The following is a 17272-nucleotide window of genomic DNA, read 5'->3' as shown; positions in this document are numbered from 1 at the left end:
GATAACCAGTTCGGCCTATCTGGACGAGCTTCCTCGTCCAGATAGGCACTGCTGCTGCCGCCGCCTCGTGCGCGCGATCGGGCGCTCCCGCTGCCCGCCGCTAGCCCCCCGATCAGTGAATGGGAATATAATTCCCATTCACCGATCTATCTTCCCCACAGAAATACCGACGCTTTCTCTCCGGAGAGCGCAGTATTTCTGCCCCCAGGAAACATTTCCCCTGCTTTTAAGTTCCTAGATGCGAAATCGTTCGCATCTAGGACTTTTTTCACTGTGGCCATCTTGTGGCCGAATAGTAAACTGCACCACAATTCATTTTTAATAAAAAAAAATATATATTTTACATTTAAAATTAACAGTTTCCCTCCCACACCAAAAATTACCCACATACACTTTTTTTTATTAAAAATAAAAATAAAAAATACAATAAAAAAAAAACAAAAACAACATTAACCAATTAACATCTCAGTCGTTTTCAGCTTATGCATCCGAGCAATGTTCACCTCCCATTCATTAGCCTATAACTTTATCACTACTTATCACAATGAACTGATCTATATCTTGTTTTTTCCGCCACCAATTCGGCTCTTTTTGGGGGGTACATTTTGCTAAGAGCCACTTTACTGTAAATGCATTTTAACAGGAAGAATAAGAAAAAAAATGAAAAAATTCATTATTTGTCAGTTTTCGGCCATTATAGTTTTAAAATAATACATGCCTCCATAATTAAAACCCACGTATTGTTATTGCCCATTTGTCACGGTTATTTCACCATTTAAATTATGTCCCTATCACAATGTATCGCGACAATATTTTATTTGGAAATAAAAGAGCATTTTTTCCGTTTTGCATACATCACTATTTACAAGCTTATAAAAAAAAAATAGAGAGAAATATTTCATCTTTACATAGATATTTAAAAAGTTTAGACCCTTAGGTAAATATTTATGTTTTTTTTTTTTTTTATAGTAATGTTTTTTTTGTTTTTTTTTATTAAACATTTTATGTGGGCATTTTTGGGAGGGTGGGATATGAAAGTGTTTTATTTGGGGAAATATTGGTGTATTGTAATGTTTTTGTGAATTTACTTGTAGTTTTACTTTTTGGCCACAAGATGGCAATCTCGATTTTTTTTACATGACGTCACTCTAAGCGTACAATGTACGCTTAGAGAGACACAGCTTCAGAAAGAGCGAAGCTTCCGAGAGAAGCTGTCGCTTTTTCAGCGGGGGAGAGGAATCAATGATCGGGCTCCATAGCCCGATAAATTGATTCCGTGGCTACCGACTCCGCGGCCGGGAGTGCGCGTGCACGCACGCGATCGGCCGCGGGAGCGCGCCTGTCCTCCTTGACGTTTTTATACGTCAAGGAGGACAAAGTGGTTAATAGTTACCCAAGGGTCTGAACTTTTTAAATATGCATGTCAAGAGAATATGTTATTATATTATTTAAAATTATAAGCTTATAAATAGTGATGGACGCAAATTGAAAAAATGCACCTTTATTTCTAAATGAAATATCGGCACCATAAATTGTGATAGGGACATCGTTTAAATGGTGTAATAAGCGGGACAGATGGGCAAATAAAATACATGAGTTTTAATTAAGCTAGCGTATATTAATTTCAAACTATAATGGCCAAAAACTGAGAAATAATGAATTTTTTTCATTTCTTTCTTAATCTTCCTGTTAAAATAGATTTAGAAAAAAATAATTCTTAGCAAAATGTAGCACCCAAAGAAAGCCTAATTAGTGGCGGAAAAAACAACATATAGATCAATTCATTGTGATAAGTAGCAATAAAGTTATAGGCGAATGAATGGGAGGTGAACGTTGCTCGGATGCATGAGATTTTCGGACTGCGGTGCTGAACCGGTTAAACAAGGTGTGTATGATGATCTGCAGATATCATAGACTATGATTGCATTTTGCAGGAACGGATCTTTTGCAGGAACAGATCTTTTGCAGATACTGATCTTTTGAATGTGTACAGCATCTGTGTGTACAGCATCTTTGTGTGCAGCATCTTGCAAAGATTTTTATCTGATGGGGAGTTCAGCTCCATAGAATAGACTGTGTAGATTATGGCTCTCATACTACATGGAAGGGGGTAAAATTGGTCCGTGATCTTTCATTTTCCAAAGACTATGGTCTGATGTGTGTATGAGCCTTTAGCCATTCTGTCAGCATGGCTGGAGACTGCACAGAGGGTGCAGCCGCCGCCTGCCAGGACATGTGAGTGATTAATGCTGCTGCTACACATGGGGACCAGTGGCATAATGACCAGGGGGGGTAAGATTAGGGGGACACCCCAATTAAGTTTGCCGCAGGACGCTTCAAACCGGCCCTGGCCGCGTATGCATGATACACCATCTTTTATCACAGGAAGCGGTTATGAACATACAGAGTTGCAAAGCATTGAGGTAGAGGCAGTGAAGCATTCTTCTCCAGCCATTCCACAGAAGGGAAGGGGTGGAGCTTGCAGAGAGCATCACACTAGTAGCATTTTGGTACATTGTCTATGAATGGTCTTATTTATCTAGGTCATGATGTAGGTAATGAAATTAAAACCTGGTGCACACGTTCAATTATGATTGGCCAATCACTGACCAATTTTACCAACTTCATATAGTCCGACAGGAGAAAAGCGCTATACAAAGGGGGCTAAGAAGCTTTCCTTGCATTGAAAGACATATATGGCTATAATTACTAGGTAATGCCCAGTGGTGCTGATCCAGAGATTTTATCTGATTGCCATCTGAAGTCAGAAAGGAATTTTTTCCCTTTTGGGGCTAATTGGACCATGCCTTGTAAGTTTTTTTTTGCCTTCCTCTGGATCAACAGGGATATGTGAGGGAGCAGGCTGGTGTTGGACTTTATTTTCTGGTTGAACTCGATGGACGTATGTCTTTTTTCAACCCAAATAACTATGTACAGTAACTATGTAATGTTTGGACTATTATCAGTTGCTGGATAGTGTACTGGTTAAGGGCCTACCTTTGACATGGGAGACCAGGGTTTGAATCTTGGCTAGGGGCAGTACCCATTCAGTAAGGATTTCAAGGCAAGACTACCTAACACTGCAGGGTGGCCTCTCTTGAGCACGTCCCATTGGCTGCAGCTCTTGAGCGTTTGATTCCGACAGGAGAAAAGTGCTATACAAATGTTCGAATTATTATAAAATAAATTGACATTCCACTTAGTGTTCATTCTACCAGGGGAGCGGGTTCCCACTTGAAAAATCCAGAACATCTCCCTTTTAATGCTTGGAAGAACAAAGAGAAATCGAGAGCCCAATATGGTGTAGTATTGTTAAGTTGGTTGTGGTTAAAAGCAAAATATTTAGATATACTCACAAACATGGGTTACCCATAGGCAACCACTTCAAGTGCAGGTGGGGAGTATTAGAAACTGACGCCACTCAGGTTTTTAAGATGTCGCTCTCTGTAGATAGGAAACGGGGTAGCACCCCTCCACCGAGGGTGGAATCAAGATTTCAGCAAGGCTTGGTGTACAGAGGCGCCAGAGTAGAATAAAAACGTTTAACCACTTGACCTCCAAGGGTTTTTTAAAAATAATGAAAATGTATTTCATTTTTCTATGGTAAGGTGAATAATAGGGTATTTGGATGTGGTTTTACTTTTTGGCCACAAGATGGAGATACAGAATTGTGTGTTCTGAAAATAGAAACAGAGCCAAGTGTTTATTTGTTTAGATTTATGTATAACAGGTGTTTGTAAACAAGGACGTAGAAAAGCGTAGCAAGGGAGGCAAAGTGGTTAAAAAATGTCTAAAAGAGGGGGATGTTCAGGTGGACTTACCTCCCTCAAAAATATAAAACTCAATTGAGTCACAATATATCAATACAAACATTTTTTATTGAACTCCTCTGAGGCGCTCACTTCTGCATTTAGACCCATTGAGTTATACTTCTGTTTGCCTGATGAAGCGGGACCACGCCTGCGAAACGCGTTGCACTAAGTGGAGTTCAATAAAACATTTTTGTATTGATATATTGTGACTCAATTGAGTTTTATATTTTTGAGGGAGGTAAGTCCACCTGAACATCCCCCTCTTTTAGACGGTTTTTAAACGTTTTTATTCTACTCTGGCGCCTCTGTACACCAAGCATTGCTGAAATCTCCCTTTTATGTATAACTCTTTGGAAATTATTGCCCTGTACAGAACATAACGCCTTTGACTTCCTGGAATGTAAAGGTGCTCATATCATTCACATGAAAACTCCGAAAATGTTTTGCAACTGCAGATTTATTATCAGTGGTCCATTGTGGACCTCAGTAATGCTTCAATATTCTTTGGGGAACGGAGGCAACTTGTACAACCTACAAACTGCAGATGACAGGAAAAGCAAGTTATAACATAGATAACATCGCTTGTTTTGCAGTTTATAAATTCTTTTAAATCAAATTATTTATTTTTAGAGTATGAGTAAATTCTTCTGCTCTGAGTGTGCACAAGGCAATATTTGTATGTGGGAAGACCACATCTGTATGAACCAACAATGGAAAGCCAGGTGGCAGAGAAGGGACACTTCACAGGTGGGTTGAGCGGTCTTTTATTATCTAGAGGTAATCTGTTAATGCCAGCAGAACATCAAAAGATATTTATTATAAAAGCTACTGAGCTTATTATATTACATTATACTATTTTAAGGTTTTAAACATTTTTAGGTATGTGGGACGGCAATGGGGACAAGGTTTGCACCTGCCTATGCAAGCTCTCAACTGTATCACTTCACTTATTTAAAGCTTTCACCTCGTGTGCTTCATATTATGTCCTTCTATTGAGCTATTGGACATGTGGCATTCTGTCTTCTCTCATTCTGGTCTCTTGCCATTGAACACGTCATTTTGCCTTATCATTCCATCTTTTCATTGTGTCACTGCTTATTATGTTATGCCCTCTTTCTGTTGCTCTTATGTCTCTGGACAAATCATGTTATTTTCATGTTCTTTCACATTCTGATGTCACATATGTTCATACGCTGACCTTTTCTCATGTGAGCTGTCATCTATTGTTCTACTGTTTCTCTCTTTTTCCCAACAGTAGGTGGATGTTACTCTACCATCAAATTAAATTTTTATCAACAGTCATTGAAAAGAACCATCATGGTAGCATAACATTCACTACTTTCAACACATATTTGAATTATGCACTTAGTGCAGATATTTTCCACAGCGAGTGATAAGGTACATTGAACAATGCATTTAACTAAAGTCCATCAAAGGAACTCACAATCTAATGTTCCCAACACAATACCAGAGCTGGGTCATCCACAAGGCAATGCTAGGTAGTTTCCTAGGGCCTGGTGAGAGGCTAGGGGCCTGGTGGATGCTAGCCCCCACCAAATCTAACAAAAAAAAAAGCCAGGTGACCATCAGCGGTGAGGAAAAACTGCTCTCTTGCCTAGGGTCCCATTTCATCTTAATCAATTTACCTTCTAGTCTAGGGCCAATATTGAATCGAGATGGATGGGGATGGGTGGGGATTGGGGGGACAATTAAATTACAATTATTTTTTTTTAATATGAGAGGAAACAGGGGTGCTTGGACAAATCTTACCCAAAAATGGGAAGGTATTACAAACATAATGCAGATGGTATCCCGGCAGGGATTTACACGTGGGACTTTAGCGCTGCAAGGCAAGAGTGCTGATCACTTGGCAATACTTACACAAGTTTTTGACTTTTAAGTATAACTCAAGTTATCTTATCGCTCCTTGGCCCCCTACTCAACTAAATTTGCTTCTGATTTTTCACTCTTTAAAGGGAATCTGAAGTGAAAATAAACTTATGATATAATGATTGGTATGTGTTGTACAGCTAAGAAATAAAACATTAGCAGCAGAGATTTGAGTCTAAAATTGTTTCCAGTGCAGGAAGAGTTAAGAAACTCCAGTTGTTATCTATGCAAAAGAGCCACTGATCTCTCCACGACTTTCAAAGTTGCAGAGACAGAACTCAGTCCTCTGAAGCTTATTATCTCAAGTGTCTGTCACTGTATTTAGTTTTTTGCTGCAGAGGACAGTTCAAAAGTTCACTAGTCTGCTCTGTGAAATCATTTAGAAAGCTGCATTTAATGTGTAAACTGCAAATATCAGAGAATGATGCAATGTTATAAAAACTATATAACTGAAAATAAAAATATGAGCCTATTTTCTTTGCTACTAATATTCTAGTAATTATCCGTACTACACAACCAATTCATGATATCATACATTTTTTTTCCGCTTCAGTGTCATTATTTTAAGTTAACAAACAAAACAATACTCAAAATAAGTTTGATGGTTTGATAGTTTGATAAGTTTGACTTCTTTACTTAGTTTTTAGAACTTTTTTCAGTTGCTGAAAGTTTATTTTGCCGAAAAGATGAAAATGTATCGCCTGGGAGAAAACTCAGGAAAAAGTAAACTGAATATGGAACCTTAACTGGTAAAACACACTGAAGCCCCACCATCCACGCCATCTTGCCATGCAAGACAGCTAGGCAAGGAACACATCACTGAAGCTGGGGAACTCTGATATTTATCAGCATTGCAGTGAGATATTATACAAACAGGGGTACTCATGTCCAGGGAGTTGTCATCTCTATGGACAGTCGGAACTAACTACATACGTTTGCTGAGCTTTGTTTCTATGGAATAATCTAGTGAAAAAGATTTCACTGTATGTGGACACAATTGGGACACTATACACTTGTACGCCTTTCAAGCAGCGGGGAAAAAACTATACTCCTGAAGAAGTGAACAATACTTGTTTTATGGTTCACGAAACGCATCGAGAATTATTGTCTATCTCATTATCAATAAAAAATACCCTTTAAGCCCCCAGCACGCTAGGAAATACCCAAAAATGAGTTTGATTTTTTTGTTGTTGCTTCTTTTTGTAACTTTTTCAATTTTCAGGTGCAGAGAAGATATTTTATAGATAAAATGAAAAGCTATCTCCAAGTTAATTGAATTGGGGCCCTTATCTGTTTAACTCATTAATTATTTCCTCTTATGGTAAAGTTCAGGGCCAGTTTAAGTCACATGGGGGCTCCCGGGCAAAAGTAACTTTTGGGTCTTCTACCCCCCATGGGCCCCCTGCGCTGCCGGAGCCCTCAGGTAGGCTCCCCCTGACTGCATCCCATGGCCCCTACATGTTCAGTAGTTCAGCTACCTTGCAATACCCCACCTGTCCCCGTGTCGGCTCCTCTGCTGTTCTCAGTCTTCAGTCATGCTGCCTGCCTCTTCTTCATCTGGCACAAGATATTTCAAGGCAGCTGAACGCTGAACATGCAGGGGCCATGGGAAGCAGTAAGAGGGAGACCAGCCGGGGTTACAGCCAGCACAGAGACCCCGGGAACTGACATTCATGGGGAGGGGGGAGCAGTGAAGGGGAGGTCACCTGGAGGCGCGGGAGCCCAGGAAGCGGTGCAATTGCCTCCTTTGCCCCAATGGCAGCGCCGGCCCTGGTTAAGTTGAAAAATAAGTAAGGTGAGATAACTCACGCAGTAATAAGATTTGTGAATCAACCTCATCATTTAATTTCTCCGCCATTCTAACCTTCTCACTGTCTCTCCATTACCAGGAAAACATCAGGAACAGCATCCTCAGCACATATCCTTAAGTATATGATTTGTATTGATCTAAATCCTGGTGTAACACCACTGCAAAACAATCACGTTACGTGATGAGATATTTTAAGGCTTATTAAATCCATACATTTCTGACAAAGAAGCATGGCGAGTCTCTCTCGATGGGAATCTGCTCAGAGCTCTTCATGCCATTTTAACACAATCTCGCTCTGACCTTTCAAGTGCTTTTTTTTTTTTTTTTCCTCATTTTTTTTTCTCTGCAAACTTAGCTGAGACTGCAAATACTGCAAATACCTGAGAATTATTAATGACCTCCATCTTCTCTCATAAGGGCTCCTGAAGACAGTACAAGACATGGCAGCTCTCATCCTTAATTTGGAGCAGCAGAACAAGTATCAGCAGTGCGGGCTGAGGCTGCCTCTGCACCAAATGTCCAAATAAGGAAGGAGCTGAGCACAACAAACCTGTACGGCCGATAAAGGTCTTCTCCACGGAGGTCATTGCTGAGGAACTACCGAGGGTTTGAAACGTATTCTTTGTAGTTTGAATTTCATAATAAAGTAGACTGTTAAAGATGAACTTTAACCAAAGATTGAACGTCATCCAAATCAGTAGCGGATACCCCCTTCCACTCAAACAATCTTTACTTTTTCTCAAATAGATCATCAATGGGGGTTTGTTTGGCTCTGCACCAAATGTCCAAATGAGGAAGGTGCTGAGCACAACAAACCATACAGCCGATAAAGGTCTTCTCCATGGAGGTCATTGCTGAGGACCTACAGTGGGTTTGAAAACTAGTCTTTGTAGTGTGAATTTCACAATAAAGGAGACTGTTCAAGAGGAACTTTAACCAAGGATTGAACTTCATTTCAATCAGTAGCTGATACCCCCTTTCTCTCACATAATCTTTCCTTTTTCTCAGGTAGATCATCAGGGGGGTTTGTGTGGCTGATACTGCAGTAAAACCCTCCCAGAGTGTGATGTCATGACCTTGGTCTTGACAGTTTGCTGTCTGTAAACCTCGTTGCATTATGGGAAATAGGGACTTTTTCCAACTGCCACGGAAGCAGTATCTCCCTTTGTGCATAGAACTCTCAGTAACAAACTTTCTGTACAGATTGCCTGGCAGAACTAATGGTGTCACCACCATGTGATAAACTTCAGAATGTAAATCAGGGAGAGGAAACATTTTACAATGGGCAAACACTGACTGAATAATCTGTAATTTAAATATTGTAAAATGATAAGTTATTTTATTCATTATGTTCTCTTCACTCCAGTTACTCTTTGGCATTTTCGTAGGATTCTGTCAAACAGCTAACTGAAATGGGTTCTGCAAAGCTTCTGTAGAAACACCTTCTGTAAGTCCACCATGCCTGTAGGACTCTATTCTGTTGGGCTGAAGGTGCCTGTCAGTTTCTCTCAGTCACTGGCCAGGTGCCTGCTGGCGCTCTGCATGGGCAGTGAGGAAGCGACCCCCCTATAGAGTTATATATCAGTGCATGGTGGTTGCTAAGATGTGACAAGATGATTCTTTTTACCGCTAGTAACACTACTGTAGTGTTACAAATGCTGCCATTTGCCAACATTAAATTGAAGCCAGAAGGTGCTCATGGAAAAAGGCCTTAAAGGGCCTTAAAGGGACACTTAAGTCAGAAAAAAAATGAGTTTTACTCACCTGGGGCTTCTACCAGCCCCCTGCAGCAGTCCTGTGCCCTCGCACCCACTCACTAATCCTCTGGTCCCCCGCTGCCAGCTAGTTTCGTTTTTGCCGACAGGACATTCTCCACATTCCCCCGACTGTAATTAGCGCTATTGCGGGCCGCAACGCATACAAAAATACGCGTTGCCGCATATCTATGCGGTAACGCGTATCTTTGTACGCATTGCGGCCAGCAATAGCGCTAATTAGAGTCGGGAATGCGGAGAAAGCTACGCGCGGCCAGTCCTGTCAGGCCTGTCGGCAAAAACGAAACTAGCTGGCAGCGGGGAACCAGAGGATTAGTGAGTGGCTGCGAGGGCACAGGACTGCTGCAGGGGGCTGGTAGAAGCCCCAGGTGAGTAAAACTCATTTTTTTTCTGGCTTAAGTGTCCAGTGAAAATAATGTAATAAAAAAGTGCTTATTTTTATAATAATGATGTATAAATAATGTAGTCAGTGTTTGCCCATTGTAAAATCCATCCTCTACCTGATTTACATTCTGACATTTATCACATGGTGAAATTTTTACTGCTGGCAGGTGATGTCACTGGATGGCGATGCTTGCATTTTGGCAGTAGGAAACATCTGTTATTTCCCACAATGCAACAAGGCTCCCACAGTGTGATGTCAGTACCTCAGTGCTGTGAGGTGCTGCTGACATCACACTGTGGGAGGGGTTTCACCACAAAATCAGCCATGCAGAGCCCCCTGATGATCCGTTTGAGAAAAGGTAAACATTTATCATGGTAAAGGGGGTATCAGCTACTGATTGGAATGAAGTTCAATTCTTGGTTACGGTTTCTCTTTAAACGGAACCAGGGACAACAAAATTGGGTGCATTTACACAATTACCTGGGGCTTCCTCCAGCCTCATGAGGTGCATGGGTTCACTGGCTATGTCTTTCGGTAATCTGGTCGGCTGCACTTTTCTGCGCATGCATTGCCCAGGTGCATGTGCCCCCTCGAAGGTACAGAATGCTCCTAGCCATGGGCGCACAGCCGGGCCACACGTGTGCAAAAGCACGCAAATGCCCGCGACTGGCCAGATTACCGGGAGGAATATCCAGTGAACGGATTATGAAAAAATAAAATGAAACATTGCTTGGGTCTATACATTAAGAAACTGCCAATCAACCCTACACCATTCAATTTTCATAGAAATCGATTAGAAAAACCCACCACTCCCGATCGACTTATATTGAAAAAATGGCAGATCCAATCGGATCTCCAGCTCGAATAAAAAAAAAGCTTTACATTTTTCTGTACAACTGTTTTTATCAAATTGCTGTAAATTTATATCATTTTATTGTATCGCGTGTAGCCACCTTTAGTCCTCGTTCACATTGCATCCAGCTTGCGTTAGCGTTGTTTTTTTTTTTTTTCAAGCAATTTTTTTTATCCCCAGCACTTGGGTGGGTGCTACGTTTTTGTGAAAAGCGCTTTTCTAAGCGCTTTTCCTGAGCGTTTTTTTAATTCACTCCCTGATGCAAGTCAGGAAGTAAACTCTTAGACCCAGAAAAGAATAAATACAATGTCTTTATTCTTAAAATCGCAAACGCAATCGCTGGACAAAGTGATTTTGTGAGCGTTTTGCGTTTTTCTTATACCTTCCATTGTAGCAAAATCGTCCCAAAAATGGTCCAGGCACCGCTTTGCTGAACGCACAGCGCACGAACCTCGCTGATATGAACCTTCTCATAGACATTCATTGCACAAGCGTTTTGGGGGCAATTTAAAAAATCGCCTGCGCTTGACAAAAGGACAAAAACACCTATAGTGAATGAGCCCTCAGTGAGAGTCTCATGAGATCGGCAACTCCTTCATTCATATGCGTTGGTCCTGTTCTACAATGCAGAGCCCACCAACCCCCACCTTGGGCATTAGCTTGCTGGGCTGCACCTTATGGGGCCTTTGCAGAACTTTGCAGAACTTTTGCCTTGGGCAGCTCACAGTATGAGGCCAGTAGATGCTGCTCTCCCCGCTCCCCCCTTCCCAGTCTGAGTGCTCATAATCCCCTGCAGTCTGAGTGCTATCCTGCAGGGGTTCACAATATACAGATTCAGTAAATTATACTGGCTGTATGTCAATTATATATAATGTTTTCTTAATGTACACACAGCTGGATTACACTTTTTCTTTATATCGGCTTGTAGTTCAGCTTGAAAAAAAAAACAGCAAACTTTGTTTTGATATTGACTGGTAGTCTGGTACATTTGAAAATCGATTATCGGGGACATGTCCTCACTGTTGGCCACTGTAAGGTTAGACGGCGGTCTGGTTACACACCACAAATGGTAGCGGTGCAGGCGCAAGCCAGCGATGTCTGCTGCAGAAGTATCTGTTTATTCACTGGCAAAACAAGACAGCAGACAATATGGCAGGCCACAGCAGGTTGTCCATACAGCTCAAGAAATTCTGAATTCCCCTGGGCACCGCCACACTTTAAAGTGTAACTGTAATGATAACAGACATTTTTTTTTACTCCCTTTCTCATCAATAATGCAATGACTTTACATTATTAATTCTGCTCCTGAAACGAGTTATGACATTTTGGCACCTTACTCTATAAACCAGCCACATGCCTGATCTGCTACCACTGCCCTGCCTAAAGCAGACCTGAACTCAGAAATGCCTCTCTTCTCTAAATGATAAGCAACAGCATAATAACCTTAAAAAAAAACAATTCTTTGTTACAGCCGATACAAACCCTGCAATAAATTTGACTGTGTCTACTTCTTACTTTCATGGAAGCAGACATAGGGTTAACATCCTGTGTTTACAAATTAGCTGCTCTGCTGAGGCAGTCGGGTGACACAGCTGAGAGATCAAATTATGCTTGTGATTAGTCACAGATGAGGGGGAATTAGACAGGCTAAACTCTCTAAATACACACAGGGTGCATTTTTCTCTGTTTGGTGCAAGAGTTCAGGTCCACTTTATAGGGACCCTGCCACCCCTATAGTAAAATATATAAAATAAACCTCCCACTAAGGAAGGGTTGTAAATAGTGTGGGTCGTTGGCAGTGGTGTAGCTAAGGAGCTATGGGCCCCAGTGCAATTTTTAAATTAGGCCCCCAATCACTCTATACATAATTATTGATACGGCGCAAACCTGCTGAGGACAACCACAGTGTCAGAGGAGCAAGAAGGGGGATAGGGAACAGCTTGTTAATGATTACTACTATTCAACCATCTACAGAAGTAAGTATTACCAGCTCAGGACCAATAAAGAGCTAATAATGTGTTTGAAGGAGGGCCCGTCTTGCCCAAGGGCCCCAATGCGGTCACAGTCTCTGCATCCTCTATTGCTTGCAAGGGAGGGAGGTATTACTTACCTTTGGTGGGTTGCTCCTTAGCTCCCTTCACTATCTTCTAAAGAGCAGATTCACAGGTGCTGCAGCTTCAAGCTCCCACTATGGTGTCGCGTTGTTCCGAATGCTGCAATGCATGCTGGGAGATGTAGACCTACGATGTGGGGTACAACTCCAAGATGGGTGGTATAGAGGTGCTTAGTAGCCTTTAACTCTGGTTCTTTTAAACGCTATTGATATATGCTATTCTTTAAAGTAAACCTGAGGCTAAGAAACCAAGAGGATTTATACTTGCATCGGGCTTCCTCCAGCCCCCTGTAGTCCGTCTGTTCCCTAGGAGTCTGTCTGGTCCATTCCGTTGCACCACTGTGAGACCTACGATCCAGCTGGGTTGTTGGCCACTGCGTATGGAATTGTGCTCCAGTCCTCATGGGCCAGGATCATTCTGCGCAAGTGCAGTTACAGTCTTTAGGAACTGTGTAAGTGCCGAATGCTCCTGGTTACAAGAGTGTGATCATGCGCAGTGGTCCAAGACTCGGCTGAGCTGCAGAATGGCAAGAGTGCCTACAGGGGGCTGGAAGAAGCCCCAGGTAAGTATATATCCTTTCCTGCACCTCAAGTCACCACAGGTACACTGAAGATTACTCGCTGCTCTAAGTAGCCGGGCATCCATCTATTCGGTTCTCTCCTAGTACAGTCTGTACTTACTAAGTCAAGAACTTTGTTTAGCAATAAAAAAACAACAACGACAAAAACAGTGGCTGACAGAAAGATATGAAGGCAAGGTAGATGACTGTACTAGGAGAGCCCTGAGCCGGTGGGTATCTGGTTGGTGTCTGGTTGCCCAGTGAGTAATTTATAGCTTCTATTTTCAGTTCCTTTCACCTGAATTTTGTGTGTGTTACAGTTTGCTAGTAATTCTTGTACTGCTTACTTGAGTCCCCACTGGGTAATAAGTACTATTCTATGGGCAGTAGAAGGGGTAAGATGAGCAGAAGGCCTCCATGTTGTAAGCCACAACGTGGGTTAATACAGTAGCAATACACCAAACAGATCCACCATAGCTGAAAAGGCAGCAACAAATAAAACATATACAGACATGATAATGACTCCCGAAATGATAATAAATGATCATTTTAGGCAACATTAGTTTTCTGTCTGCAAGCAGCATAAAGATGTAAAGAGAATTTTTGGTCTGTTGAAAGCCCCAGTCCAGGCACAAATGTTCAGCAGTCCTGTGTAAGATCTCAGTAGTAGAGCTTGCTCAGTAGTAGTTTGCTTTTATGTGTACAACATAAATCACTTTTTAAGTACCTGGTCAGTGTAAACACCAGCCACTTCCTGTAGCACAGACTTTCCTTGGTATAGGCTGCAACCTCCTCCCATTTCCTAGTCTGTGACCCTCCCCTTTGCAGTCTGAACAGCAGTAGCAGCTTAACTCACAAAGCCTGCAACTAATTCCTTTAAGCAAATCTAAGCTCTGTGGAAAAAAATGCTTACCAAGGGAAGACTCTGAATAATCCAGAGGATTTTCATCTCCTCCTCCCATCCACCTTTGCCACACAGGGGCCCTCTGAACTAACGTAGGGTCTTAGCCAGCAGCGGTGGGGTGGACCGTGGAGTAAGAGGTGGAACTGCCATACTTTGGTGGTGGGTTTGCTCATCAAATTTTACTTGGGCACACACCCAAAAAACCTTATTTAAACTGTGGCCCTTAACCTTTCCAACTCATCTAAGCCTTCTGGTTAGCAGAGGTTTTGGTAGCTATGTTTTCAAAGGAAGTCATAATCCAGAGGAAGGAAGCACAAACTGTGGAAACAGCACCTGTGTCTAAGTGTTTATGGAGTGAGACTCAGGCCCTCACTAAGGGGTGACCTCTGGCTCACTGTCCCCATTCCAAGCCACGAGGAAACAGCAGGAGTATAACAATAGCCTTGTGATGGCGGAGGGGGTGCAGGTTCTAAGAGGGCCAACCCCTGTGAGAAAATACAGCGATAAATGCAGAGTGGTGGCAGCAGAGTATAATACATTACCTGTTTCCAGCGCAGGACAGGTCCTCCTCACTCCTCTACAATGCAGCTCTGTGCTGTGCAGCCAATTACAATGTGGCTCCCGTCTATGCCTGTCATGTGACAGACATCCTCAGCCGCATGGTGATTGGCTTCTCTCTAAACATCCAGCCCCCTCCACCCCCACCACCAACATGCTACGTTCTCTATCAAAGGCATGAGGAGGAGAACTGACCTGGATTCTACACCTCATTTTTTTAGCCCTACAATAATACCACATATAACAGTTATTACTGCTAATGACGATATTAATAATAATAAAAACAAAGCTCACCTGTCACCAGCGTGGGGTTGTTACATCTTGAAGTTAATACGTTGGTGTCTCTGTCATTTTAGCATGGCCGCCGGGGAGTTCTGCAGGATCTGAAAATAACAGACATTTATTAGACTTGTAAAACTGGAATATTGCAGAGCCGTAGCGGTCGCGGAGACTCCTTAACAATGTGCACAGCAAATATGTAATAAACTTCCTACATTTGCATTTCATTGTCAGAAGGACAACTTTATATCGCAGCCTCAAAACTGGCTATAAAAGGCGACTGCTTCCCGCATATACATGACAGTTTTAATGACAGCGCCTTAAAGTGCCGCAGTTTCCGAGACATCGAGGCACTCCAGTCATTAACCCAGTCTTTTGTGTGCTTCAGGCCCCCTTTTACACTTTCCTTGCAAATGTGCATTGTGTTACCTTGTTTAACCGCAGGGCAGTACAACGGCAATGTAAGGCAATGGGGCCTAGCACACTTGTTGAGTCGCAAGGCACAGGAAGTAGCTGATTGGCCACCAAGCCGCCACAAAGACAACAGCGCATCACTGTCGGACTTCCGCGGCAACACAGCGGCAGTGGAAGTAATGTAAGTCAATGGGCGATGGTGCGACGTGCATCCGTGAAATGACAAGAATATGTCAGGGAAACCAGTGACGTACTTCCTGTCCAGCAGGAAGTATGTCACGTGGCAAGGGGGGGGGGAGGGTCGTGCAGGGGGCAGCGCTATGCATATGACACTGTCGGAGCCCTCTGCTGGAGGGTCATATGAATAACGTTTTTGTGCTTTGCGGTGGAGGTGGGGCCAGATTTTTTTTTCTGGTTGCTTGAGATATCTGGTTAAAGTGGACCTGAACTTTTGCACAAGACAGAAGGAAAACATAGAGAAATGCACCCTGTATGCATTTAGAAAGTTTAGCCTGTCTAATTCCCCGTTATCTGTGACTAATCACTAGTTGTAATTTGATCACTCAGCTGTGTCAGCTGCCTACCATGGCAGAGCAGCAAATTTGTAAGCACAGGATGCTAACCCTATGTCTGCTTCCATGAAAGCAGGAAGATGACACACTGCATATTTATTGCAGGATTTGTATCAGCTGTAACAAAGACATGTATTTTCTTTAAAGGTTATTATGCTGTTGTGGATCTTTTAAAGCAGAGAGGAAGTTCTAAGTTCAGGTCCGTATTAACTGAGTTCTGGGAAACGGGAAAACTAAGTGACAAGACAATATACATTGTACAGCGCTGCGGAAGATGTCGGCGCTATATAAATACTAAATAATAAAAATAATATTAATGAAAACTATCTTTACTGTAGATAGATAGATAAATAGACAGATAGATAGATAGATAGATAGATAGATAGATAGATAGGAGATAGATAGATAGATAGATAGAGAGATAGATAGATAGATAGAAGAAAGAAAGATAGATAGATAGATAGATAGATAGATAGAAGAAACATAGATAGATAGATAGATAAGATAGATAGATAGATAGATAGATAGATAGATAGATAGATAGATAGATTGATAGATAGATAGATAGATAGATAGATAGATAGATAGATAGATAGATAGATAGATAGATAGATAGATAGATAGATATAGATAGAAGAAAGAAAGATAGATAGATAGATAAGATAGATAGATAGATAGATAGATAGATAGATAGATAGATAGAAGAAAGATAGATAGATAGATAGATAGATAGGTAGAAGAAAGATAGATAGATAGATAGATAGATAAGATAGATAGATAGATAGATAGATAGATAGATAGATAGATAGATAGAAGAAAGATAGATAGATAGATAGATAGAAGAAAGATAGATAGATAGATAGATAGATAGATAGATAGATAGATAGGTAGAAGAAAGATAGATAGATAGATAGATAGATAGATAGATAGGTAGAAGATAGATAGATAGATAGGTAGAAGATAGATAGATAGATAGATAGATAGATAGAAGATAGATAGATAGATAGATAGATAGATAGGTAGATAGATAGATAGATAGATAGATAGGTAGAAGATAGATAGATAGATAGATAGATAGGTAGGTAGATAGATTAGATAGGTAGAAGATAGATAGATAGATAGATAGATAGATAGATAGATAGATAGATAGATAGATAGATTAGATAGGTAGAAGATAGATAGATAGGTAGACGATAGATAGATAGATAGATAGATAGATAGATAGATGGATAGATGGATAGATAAGAGGTGAGTATAGGCAAACAGGCAGAAAGATACACACTTGTGAAATGAAACAGCAGCAATCTGTAGTAATTTTGCCCCCAAGCTTGGCCAATTATCTCTATT

At 41.4% G+C, this 17272-nt stretch overlaps 1 protein-coding gene across 4 annotated transcripts in view; it reads right to left on the bottom strand.

Moving 5' to 3' along the window:
- Window positions 1–17272, bottom strand: part of LRFN1 (leucine rich repeat and fibronectin type III domain containing 1) — a 285615-nt gene that overhangs the window by 55727 nt on the left and 212616 nt on the right. For all 4 annotated transcript variants that reach the window (XM_068250477.1, XM_068250478.1, XM_068250480.1 and 1 more), the window contains one exon: window positions 14955–15043. The gene's annotated coding sequence lies outside the window, so the exon portion shown is untranslated. The remainder of the gene's footprint in view (window positions 1–14954; window positions 15044–17272) is intronic.

The sequence above is a fragment of the Hyperolius riggenbachi genome, chromosome 8, assembly GCF_040937935.1.
Source record: "Hyperolius riggenbachi isolate aHypRig1 chromosome 8, aHypRig1.pri, whole genome shotgun sequence".
Taxonomy (NCBI): domain Eukaryota; kingdom Metazoa; phylum Chordata; class Amphibia; order Anura; family Hyperoliidae; genus Hyperolius; species Hyperolius riggenbachi.
Note: the sequence above shows the minus strand (reverse complement) of the source record. Positions and strands in the feature narration are given on the sequence as shown.